This window comes from Silene latifolia, chromosome X (genome assembly GCF_048544455.1).
Source record: "Silene latifolia isolate original U9 population chromosome X, ASM4854445v1, whole genome shotgun sequence".
In the NCBI taxonomy this organism is placed as follows: Eukaryota; Viridiplantae; Streptophyta; class Magnoliopsida; order Caryophyllales; family Caryophyllaceae; genus Silene; species Silene latifolia.
This window is the reverse complement of record NC_133537.1, coordinates 20,552,816-20,564,684: the sequence shown is the minus strand read 5'-3', so window position 1 is coordinate 20,564,684 and position 11,869 is coordinate 20,552,816.

The window sequence follows — 11,869 nt, the reverse complement described above, 5'->3', positions numbered from 1 at the left end:
GTTACTCGACCTAGTATGCACTACTCGGCCGAGTGGTGGTAACACTAAACCTAGTAGGGCTTACTCAGCCGAGTATGAGAGTACTCGATCGAGTATAGCCGCTGCGGACGCGTAATTATAAAACGTGAGTTCGTGAGTTTTATTTCATTTCTGACGGTTCCATTTCTCTCTAACCCTAATATATCCCTCTCTCACCTATCACCCACCTTGCCCCTACACTCTCATCTAGCCTAGACATTGACCATGGAAGGGTATTGGGTTACATATGAGGATGCTAGCTAGGATATCGTCGTTGTCGTCGTCGGTTTGCATCACTATGATGCATCTCGGAGTCTTGCTTGGTTGTTTGTTGGATGCATTTTCATGGCTTGGCGATAAGGTAGAGTTTCCTACTCAGTTTTATTGTTTAATTGAATTAAGATTTATGTGGTAACTGTTTTGTGATTGATATTGTGATCATCTATGGTGTTGGTGTTGGTGTTGGTGTTGGTGATGGTGTGATGTTGGTTTTGGTATTGTGATGATTGTGGTGGAGTCACTTGCGGGAATGGCTTCACTACCTAGTTCGCCCTCCGTGGAACCCGTCACGGGAGGGGATGTGCACATTAAGGGACAAGTATTATTGCTCGTTGATGAGTGGGACCTTGAATTGGTGGGTGTGGCTGCGGTCCCCCACCGCTGCTTGTGGTGATTGGAGTGGAGATGGCTGATGAACAGTGTTTATCTTTCGTACTTGTCTTATTTTGATTATACACTAACTAACCCCGTTGTTGTTGTTTTGTAAAACTGTGGTGATTCATTCGGGGATGGTGAGCAGTTGGTCTGTCAGGTACAGTTAGTCCAGTGGCTTGCGGGCTAGGAAGGGATTCGAGTCATCACGCTACCGAAGTAGAAGTCTACGACATTCAGGCTTAGTAGTTTTTGGAGTCGTCTTGTTGTATCTTGTTTCTTTGATCACCGTTGTAAAAGCTTAAAGATACCTAATAAGTGTTCTTTCATTATGTATTTGATCTACTACCTCGGGTAACCGAGATGGTAACACCTTCATACACTGGGATGGTCCTTGGTAAGGCATCTTGGTGTACGGGGGGGGGGGGGTGTTACATAGAGGGCAAGATAAAGATTTCTAAAATATCTAAGATATTATCACAATATTTTTTGATAATTATCTCTAAATACTAACGATTTTATTAAAATAAATAGATACCAAAATATAAAATTTTAGTGTCTACAACATCATCAAAACTTAACCTCCGTATTATTTTTGTTCTTATTTTCTTAAACCTCACATAAAGTGAAAAAGTAGAGTTTGAGGTGAGTCTGACTGATAATTAATAAAGTCTGAGGTGAGTCTTAACAATAAAGAAATAATAAAAGTTAGTGGAAAACTGATGTGACAGAGTCTTAAGACTTTGAAGAGTCTTATCAATAATCATACCCTTAGTTTCTTAATACGATGGTTACAATTTAGGTTTTTTAATAACTGCTACAAAGTGTAATTCAGATTTTTCCAACTGCTATCAATATTGTTGGTTCGGATTAAAACTAACTACCAAATCAGGATAGGAAGCAAAAAGAGAAGATCTCAGTCATCCATTTCAATTTGTCATTTTAAATTGTATGTTTACTTCCTTTATTGCCCTTACCCCCTCCCTCCCTTATGTGTTCTTCTAATACATTCTTCAACAACTCCATTAATTTTCAAGTTCACTCTTTATCTACTCCATTATATTATTCTCATTCTCATTACTTATTTCATCTTTATTTTCAAGTTTAGGTAATTATTCTATCCTTTTTTTTACTTCCTTTATTAACCATTGTATGTTTTCAAATTAGGATTCTTCATTCTTCTTTTTTCTCGGTTCGTTTTTCAATTGTTGTAGCAATTGTTGTACCCAAACATATCCCGTCTTTAATTGTTTTAATTGTTGTAGCAACTGCAAAAAGGGAGGAATTTGGGGAAGAAGTAAAAACGTACCTGGGATTGGAATTCATTAAGGAATTAGATTAGATTTAAATCTTAATTTGGTGTTCAATTTGGGGAAGAAGTAACAATAATTTGAGATGATTTTCAGAATCTCAAATTGAGGAAGTAAATTGAGAAGATTAAAAGATTTAGCTTAGGTTGAATGGTGAGTGATGAGTGAAGTAAATAAATTAGGTTAAAAAGGGGACATGTTTGGTAATGGAATGATATGAGTGAGGGGGAGTGTAAAATAGGGATATTATTGTCTTTTTATGCGCAAATAGGAAGTTCGTGGTCATTTGGTAGTTAGTTTTAATCTAAACCAACAATATTGGTAGCAGTTTTTAGAGAAATGTTACTTTGGCAGCAGTTGGTAAAAACTTAATTATACGTGGCAGCAGTTATAAAAAACCCTATAATTTATAAAGGAAGTTGGATGAAGTTTTTGGGTACTTTTGACGGCAAACTCAAGTGATTATAGTGGTGTTCATAATTTACTTACTAACCGTTTAATTTGGTAGTATGGCTTAAATAAAATTGTTATGTCCGACCCATTGGAATGGATGCTTTGAACTTTGTGTATAAGATACTGATATATGCGTTTATTTGGTCGTAATTCTCCCTTCTTTTCTACGCATTTTGGTCAATTTTGAGACGGTTTTTATGCATACTACTTACATTTTGTTTCCCTATTTCCTGTTCTATGATTTTGTGTCTCATGTTGTAGGATTTGAGACGTAAATGAAGAAATGGGAGAAGAAGCTGAGAAGAGGCTCCGAGTCGGCCGCCCGGCAGCCGGTCTACCGGCTGGGTGTCGGATCAGGAGATTCCCAGTCGGGAGGGCCACTGGCATCCGGTTGTGCACACCTGACCACTTCAGAAATTGAAAATAAATGCAGAGGATCCCCAGCCGGCCAACCCACCGGCAGCCGGCCCACCGGCTGGGAACATCCAATGACCAAAGAATTGAAGCAAAACTTACAGGGATCTCCCAGGCGGGTGCAACACCGGCAGCCGGTCAACCCCGACTGATATTTCTTTCCTTTGTAATTTTTAACCTAAAATTGTTGTAAACTATAAATACCCCCTCCCTAACATATTTAGACACATTATCCTAGATATGAAAACTCTCTAATTTTATGCAACTTTCCTTAATCCAAGTTAGGAAGTTTTGAAGATTGCATAGGAAAGAAGTGGAGAAGAAGCTGAGAAGAGCCTCTCAGCCGGCCGGCCGGCAGCCGGCCGGCCGGCAGCCGGTCTACCGGCTGGGCGTCGGATCAGGAGATTCCCAGTCGGGTGGGCCACCGGCATCCGGCCCACCGGCTGTGCACACCTGACCACTTTAGAAATTGAAAAGAAATGCAGAGGATCCCCAGCCGGCCAGCCCACCGGCAGCCGGCCCACCGGCTGGGAACATCCAATGACCAAAGAATTGAAGCAAAACTTACAGGGATCTCCAAGGCGGGTGCAGCACCGGCAGCCGGTCAGCTCTGACTGATATTTATTTCCTTTGTAATTTTTAACCTAAAATTGTTGTAAACTATAAATACCCCCTCCCTAATTTATTTAGACACATTATCCTAGATATGAAAACTCTCTAATTTTATGCAACTTTCCTTAATCCAAGTTTTAATCTTTCTATAATTAAATCTTAATTACTTAGCAATTTATCCTAGATCTAGTTTAGTTGGATAGTTTACACTTGGGTTTTTGGCTTGTAATTGAAGATTGTTGAAGTACTTCTTCTAATTATTAATAGAAGATTCAATCTTTCCTCTTTGTTGGTACAATTTTGTCTCTCTTTAGTTTAAATCTTCAATTTTTTACATTTCCATTTCCTCTTTAGTTGTTGTTTCATTTAATATCATGTTTTTCGCCATGTTTGTTTGCTTTTCTCCAATTGTTTACATTTGTCTTTCAACGATGTGTGAGTAGTGACCTCCACTAGTAGAAAAAACCCCTACGGTGGCGGTCGAAAATGACCTTTTATGGCGGTTTTTAAAGGTTTTGGGTGCGTCGTTTATCACGGGGTCGTATATACTTTTTTATGGTTGTACAACCGCCACTATAGCTCGCCTACACTGTCGGTTTTCCAAACAAAATCGCCATTATAGGCTTATATAAAACGACCGTTGTTAGACAAAAACCGCCACTGTAACTCATCTAACGTGGCAGTTATTGTTTGAAAACCGCCACAATAGGTACTTAAGAACCGCCGCCATAGATAGATTTTTTTTAAAAAAAAATATTTGCTACCAAAATTTGTGGCCACAATATCTATAGATTTAACAAGCTAAATAACGAAATAAACAAACAATGCATACAAAAGAATGCCAACCAATGAACTTGCATATCATCCGACATAACAATAATGCCTATGTTCCAAAATTATACATCCAAGTGTATAAATAATCACATACACGTCTTAGTTAATAAAATAACCAACATTTCATGTTCTCTAAACATTTAATATCCCACACGTCTTTAACATCTTTCATCTCGTCAAGTAACATTCTTGAATCTGCAATAATACATTTAGCAAACCAATAATTAGAAAAACAGGTTGTGGCAAAACAAGTAGTGTAGCTTATTATCCTCACTTAGTATACTAGTGTGTTGCTTAGCTTCGAGTAGTGTAGCTTATTATTCCCATTTAGTAAATGTTTGAAGTCAGATACGTTATTTTATATCAAGACAACAATATTTGACATCATCTTACACTATATCAACAATAATTTACACAAGTTAAAGAATGAAGGAATTTACATACGAATGAACTACATCCTTGCTTGATAATTATCGCATAAGGGACAAAAGGAGGATCACTTTTTCGCAACACATGGAAGTAGTCAACCTGCACACAAAATCAAAGGAATTTAAGATTAGCTGGTCAGTATAATGTAATTTTAAACATGATTTAATATGAGACTCTTAATTAAAGATTAAAAAGGAAAAAAAAACTACATTAATTTTCAGTATGGCCAGTGAGGACTTCAATGGCAATAATGCAGAAATTTGTGTCATTCAATGGTGATTTGATTGGTGCTCCAAATTAGTTTCAACAAAAATCAGAAATCAATTAGTATACTTCATCAAATCTCATGAATATCTGAGTATCCAACTCCCCATTGACTTATAGCCCTCAAAGACAACCACTTGGTGAATGGACTCCTAACTTAATATTTCATGAATACCTGAATATTTACTTGCAGCTGGTCAAGTTGTGTGATAACGAGGTGTTACTATTTGTGAATAAGGGCGTAAGGAACAAAAGAAACCATAAGACTAATCAGAGAAAGCACCTTCTGTAAGTGATTGATCAGTGCAAGTGGTATTAGTCCTATTTCACAATGTCATACAATCAAAGTCGATAATTTCTCATAACTAGAAGCACATTAGTTAGAAAATAAAAATCAAGGGCTTTAGAAAGTCTCACCTCCACTTTTACTAGCCTTCAATTCAAGTGACAAAGCATCATTTTTAGCAGAGAGCAAAGTGGAGGAGCTCATCTCTGCTAACTTAGCATCATCATAACGTGTACCAACAGCCTCCCAAGCAGCAGAAATTAGCCTGCATTAAACGTCAAACAAGTCTACTCAAACCCTCCATTGCACAAAGATCACAACACGAAACTGAAAGAAAACGGAACAAAAGCCATCATGTTCCACATATTGTATTAGGTAGGCATTTATCAAGGTACCTTGGATTGAAGAGGTACAACAAATTGATGCCGCTTTCTTCGGAATCTCGGAAATTTTCTTCCTAGACAATAAAACGAGGTGCCAGCAAAGCTAAGAGATTACAGTCTTACACATTTAACATTGTACAATAGTTCAGAAATAATTTCAGTATCATGTTCCTATGATATATTAGTAGAAAAAACCCCTACGGTGGCGGTCAGAAATGACTCTTCTTAGACATAGCCTTAGCTCATGGAATGCTAAAGGACGTGTTCGGTTTTTGTTTTTTTTTACATTCTTGCTTTTTTTGACACTTTAAATGCCTCATTTTATTGATGTGTTCACCATTTGTCCAGGGAGTTCGGACTTGTCTGCTCGGCGACATTGTGAACACAAATAGCAAAAATAGATTTCGATCAATGTTTCTCGAGCCTGATATTATAGTTCCCTCGTGCTAAGGTTCGCAAACCTATGAGTGACATTGTGTTCCTGAAACTTCTAATTTTCCTCTTATACAAGCATCGACTTGAGATCTCATCGCTGATATGCATTGCAATATACCGCCGAATTTCATTGGCTAACCTAAATTAAAATCCGATTTCATCCAAATTAAACAAGTGGCTTACCACAAATCAAAACCCAAATTCATCCAAATTAGGGTTTAACTTTCCCCTAATGATCAACAATTTATCATATCACAATCAAATAATTAAGTATAAAATAAAATTATGATAATAAATCAAATCCATGATGAAATCAACAAATAAATTGAAAAAAAAGGAAGAAAGAAACCTGTTGAAAATCGGAGAAGCGCAAAGGACCTTATATCGAAATCCGACGCCGTTTGTGGTGCACGTTTTGGATGCAGCAGGGGAAATCACATCTTTGAGAGCTATTGGTAATCGTCGGGAGTTAAATAACAAGGAGATTGACGATTGACTACGGCGGCGCGTGAGAAGGAAATAGACGGTTTTCGAGTGCGGCGTGAGAGAAGAAATGGACGGTTCTTAGGAGTTGTATTGTGAGGGGATTGTGAGGTTTTGGCAAAGAGGAAAAAGAAGAAGACGAAGGAAATATCAACAAGGAGTACGAAGTATAATAATGTATACTGTAAAGGGTTTTTGGAGGATTCAATTTTTTTTTATTTTTTTTAATTAAAGTCGGTTTTATTTAAAAACCGACACGAAAACATATCATGGCGGTTTTTTAGCCCAAAATATTGTAACTTTGTATGAACTTTTAGTGACATTCTTAACGTCGGTTGCTAATAGAACCGCCATAATTGACCTATGGTGGCGTTTCCTATTTGGAACCGCCGTAAAAAGCTTATGTTTTCACGTCGGTTCTTACTTAAACCGCCACTATAGACATCCTACATACATAAAAATTTTGTTCCCGCCAATTTATTGGGCTTTTCGCGTCGTTTCTATTAGAACCGCCACGATAACTGCGTCGTGATAGGGGTTTTTTCTACTAGTGCTCCTAGGGTTTAGGGGGAACCTAAGTGAGGATTAAGGCTATGAATATGGGTTGTTGATGTTTGGTTATTGGGTAAATTTCGAGAACATTATTCAATCTTCTTGCACTCAATTATCGAAATGGAAAGCGAATTCTCTATCCCAAGCAGGTAGACTAGTTCTAGTCAATGCTAATTTAGCCGCGAAAGAAACTTTTCAGATGCAAAGCTTCCTCCTTCCTTCATCGATCCATAATAGATTAGATAAAATTAATAGAGACTTTATTTGGAATAAGAATCCTTCCCAGCGTTCTCCTAATTTGATTGGTTGGCATAAAGTTTGTTTACCAAAGTCGGTTGGTGATTTAGGAATTAAATCTTATGAAGCAGCTAATAAAACTATTCAAATGAAACTTTTATGGAAAATTCTTATGGATAAGGAAAGTATATGGGTCAAAGTGGTAACTAAAAAATACTTGAGAAATTGTTCACTCTCTTCTTGGCAATGGCGTAAACTTATGAGTCTTTGGACTTTATTTAGAAAAGGACTGAGGTGGCAGGTAGGTAATGGTAGCAACATTAAGTTTTGGTCTGATAATTGAGTTTTTTCACACCCACTTACAAGCAGTATGGTTGATGATGATAGTAACCATGATCTTAATCTTTTGGTTAAAGATTTCATAACCTCAGACAAATAATGGGATGTTTGTAAATTATCCAGTTTAGTGAATAACGATATTGTTAATCAGATTACTAACATTCCACTGTCACATAATGATAATCCAGATACCCTCATTTGCGGGTTGTCCGTAGACGGAAATTTCTCTACCAAGACAGCAACTTGTTTAGCGCAAGGTTTGTTCGATCAAGCTCTTGACAAATGTGAATTTCAGTGGATTTGGAAATTGAATATTTCTCCAAAATTGAAATTTTTCTTTGGAAAGCCTGTGTTGACGGCCTTCCAACGAAAAGTAGACATCTCAAGAGTCATATTGATGTTCCACCTCATTGTGTTCTGTGCAACAATCCTATTGAAAACAAAGATCATTTCTTTTACGAATGTCCCTTGATTGGGTCTGTCATCCAAGACCTGAACATTATTAGTTTCAACTAGTTTTTGTCAAATTATGATAATATTACAAGTCAAAGTTTTCTAACGAAACTTAATTATCTCAAAGATTTAATTCCAAAAGATGATTTCATTAAGATTATTTTTATTTGGTGAAATGCATGGTTTTATAGAAATGATATTATATTTAATAATGTTAATTTAAGTATCAGTAAACTTATTAATTTATGTAATAATAGCACTAATACCTGGAATGTGACTAGATTTAAGGATCTCAACAATCCCGAGATAGAAGAGTCAGCTAGAAACAACTCTAGTAAGGAAGAAATTTGGTGGGAAAAACCTAGAAACGGTTTCCTAAAGCTAAATTTTGACGGATCAAGAATAGAAGGTAATAAAGCTTCTTTAGGATATTCTATAAGAGATCACAATGGTAAAGTCGTTTTGTTGGGAGCAAAAAAGTGCGGATCCAATAGTATCCTTGTTGCGGAAGCTCTCGCTTTAAAAGAAGGTATTTTAGCAGCTAAATACTTAGAAATCTCAAAGTTAATTGTGGAGGGTGATAATTTATGTGTTATTAACTCAATTCGAGGTACTTGGCAAATTCCTTGGGAAATTTCTAGTATTATCAAGGATGTGAAATTAGACCTTTATTTTTTCGATGAAGTGATAATTAAACATTGTTTTCGTGAAGCCAACAAGGTTGCTGACTTCATGGCTACTATTGGATATTCATGTCCAACTCTTTCGAGGTGGTTTGATAGCCGGTGGCTTCAACTTACCTCCCTCATTCGAAAGGATGAGATAGGTTGGTCCTACCCTAGAGGATCAACCTAGTTTTCTTACTCAATAAAAAAAAAAATTTCCCCAAAAAAAAAACCACCAACACCTCGCGAAATATGATGCCAGCGATTGTGTTTTTCCAATATCGGTCTTTGTCACTCATTATTCGACGCCACAACTACTGCAAACTCAAACAAGGTATGGAAAACAGAGATTCTGCACTCTTGACCTTTTTCATATGAATTAATTCTTAAATAAACTCAAACGAGCTATCCGAAAAGAAAGAAAATTCGAAGTATTGCAGAATTAGTTTGATTTGTATCGATAAAAGACGTTTTTTAGGTCTTTTTTGATTGATTTTATGTACATTTATGAATTAAATTATTGACTTTGATGTGAATGCAGCAGTGGTGTGAAGGGAGAATACAAGATCGGGTAACAGAGGGTAGAAGAACATTGAGTCGTTTTGTTAGTACAATATTAAGATTTACGAGGGTTTTGTTTTAAATTGATGTTTGATTAACCATGGTTTTTATTTCTTGCAGATGTTGTAGATCGATGTAGGTTTTGTATCGAAAATCGATGTGGTCTATGACTAGGTACTGGTGAAAAGGAGTATATGACTAGCCATGGTTGTATTTCTTGCAGATGTGGTACCCAAGCTTAAGCCCTTCGATTGGTCAAATCCCAGTTAGTCCGCTAAGCACTAAGCAAATTTGATCTTCATCTTAGTCATCTGTCGAAATCGTATAACAATGGGTTGAACATGTCTACAGAATAGATAACTTTCAGATGGTGGGAAACGAGTGAAATTTGGGTTACAATGGTTATTAGCGTGAAATAACGGTGTAGGAAACGAGACATTTTTAGGATAATCATGTCAGAGGAGAATGCGCTACATTCATTGTGTTTTCGGGTTTTGTGCTTAAAACGAAGAGTTTTAACAACATAATCAATGCCCTACCACTTTCTCTGTTTTATAGATTATCATTTTAAATTTTTAATTTCTCATGTCACATTGATAACTTGCGCCTATTTATATAATGTAGTATTACTCCGTTTCGATGAATTATTTACATTTACGTTTTGGCACTATTTATGTCTCTCATATAATTTTAAATATATAACATAAAATATAGTTATGGGAGATCTTTTTTTAATAGTCTTGATGAGTAAGTTAAGAATGTCAAACTTTTATAATATTTAATAATCTGTCAATAAAGATATGTAGAAAACAAAATGTACATCGGCAAGTGTGAAAAAGTAAACGTAAAGAAATGGGTGAGACAGAAGAAGTATAGTTATTAAACAATATTCGTTTAACGAAATACATATGTACTCCCTATTTAAATTCGTTTAATGAGCCATGATTTTCTATGACAAACAATTTTTGACTCGAGAAGTAATATGAGACTATAATTTGTCACAACTTACAATAAGTTTGGGGAGTCTCAATCTTATATATATATATATATATATATATATATATAGAGGCGGGATCTCGTGAGTTTGGTTCTTATGGTGAGTTGTGAGTTTGGAAAATCTAGACCATTGAATTAGAATAAATAGACCGTTAAGATTGAAAGAATACAACCGCGAGTTCAATTATAATCCTCCCTCTGTTCGCCTCTCAATAACTACCTCATCAACTGTGGGTCCCCCTTATTTACAATTCTAGGCTCATACAACCCCGAGTTCACAAGCGACGAGTCACCTCTCCCTGACTCGGTCAAACTCTCTTCAACTCGGACGATCCCACTCACTGAGTTGACAACCCCATCTGGTCGCCTGTACAACTCCGCATACTCCGCCTCCCTCAACTCGCTCCTCACCTCCCTGGTCAACTCAGCCACGAACTCGCCCTTCTCCAAACTCACCCTCACCTCCCCCGCCACCATCTCCGGCGTCTACCAATGCAGGGGAGACCTCCCCGAGTCAGCCTGCTCCACCTGCGTCTTCAACTCAGTGAGTCAACTTGGTTCCCTCTGTGTCAACTCGGTCGGCGGGGTTCTCCAGCTCGACGGCTGCTTCCTCAAGTACGACAATGCGACATTCGTCGGCGTAGAGGATAAATCCCCCGTGCTGAAGCGGTGCGGTGGGGGTGGTGGTGACTCTATGTCACAGGTACATAATTTGTTGATCCACAATTTGATGGGAATGCGAAATTGATAATTCTGTTCAAGTCTACTTATCTGCAAATTCAAAATAATTCCTTGAGTTTCTTCTGTTCTGAGTGTGGTGAATTCTATCTATTTAAAAATGCGATACGGAAAAGCATCCATTGAAGTAGAAATATTGATGCTATTGAAACTCGAAGGAGTCATAGGATTAAGGTTGCTAATGCTAGAAAGTAATCAAGTATACCAAATACGAGAATAACGCATACTTGCTGATAATAAGAGGCTAGTAAGATAGAAAGTGGGGAAGAAAAAAAACACCAATGATGAAGAAAGAGCAAGAACATTTTCAACTCTCAGCTTTATATCCGTGTAAGAAAACAACCAAAAAAGAAAGGAAATAAACATACCCCTTTAGGTGGCTCTGGATTTCTGCAGAACTTTGAACCACCAGGAGCCCATGAGACTGCAGGGTGGATGGGAAAATGCAGGAGACAAACTGTGGATCAGCAAATTATGTACCCGTGACTATGAGACTGAAGTATAAAATAAAATACTTGAAACTAACTAGACCTATTGTTGGGGGATGCCAATTCTCGCCTTTAAAATTCCCGTCAGATATTCAGGCCCACAAACATATTTCTCATCTATGTTAACACAAATGATATCGCGATGGTTTTGTGATAAGTAGTAAATTAGTGTCATTTTACCCATATTTTTATCTTATATTTGACTCAATTTCGTATGCTTTAAATGTTAAAAAGCTCATTTTATTAATTAATTAATTATTATTAGTTT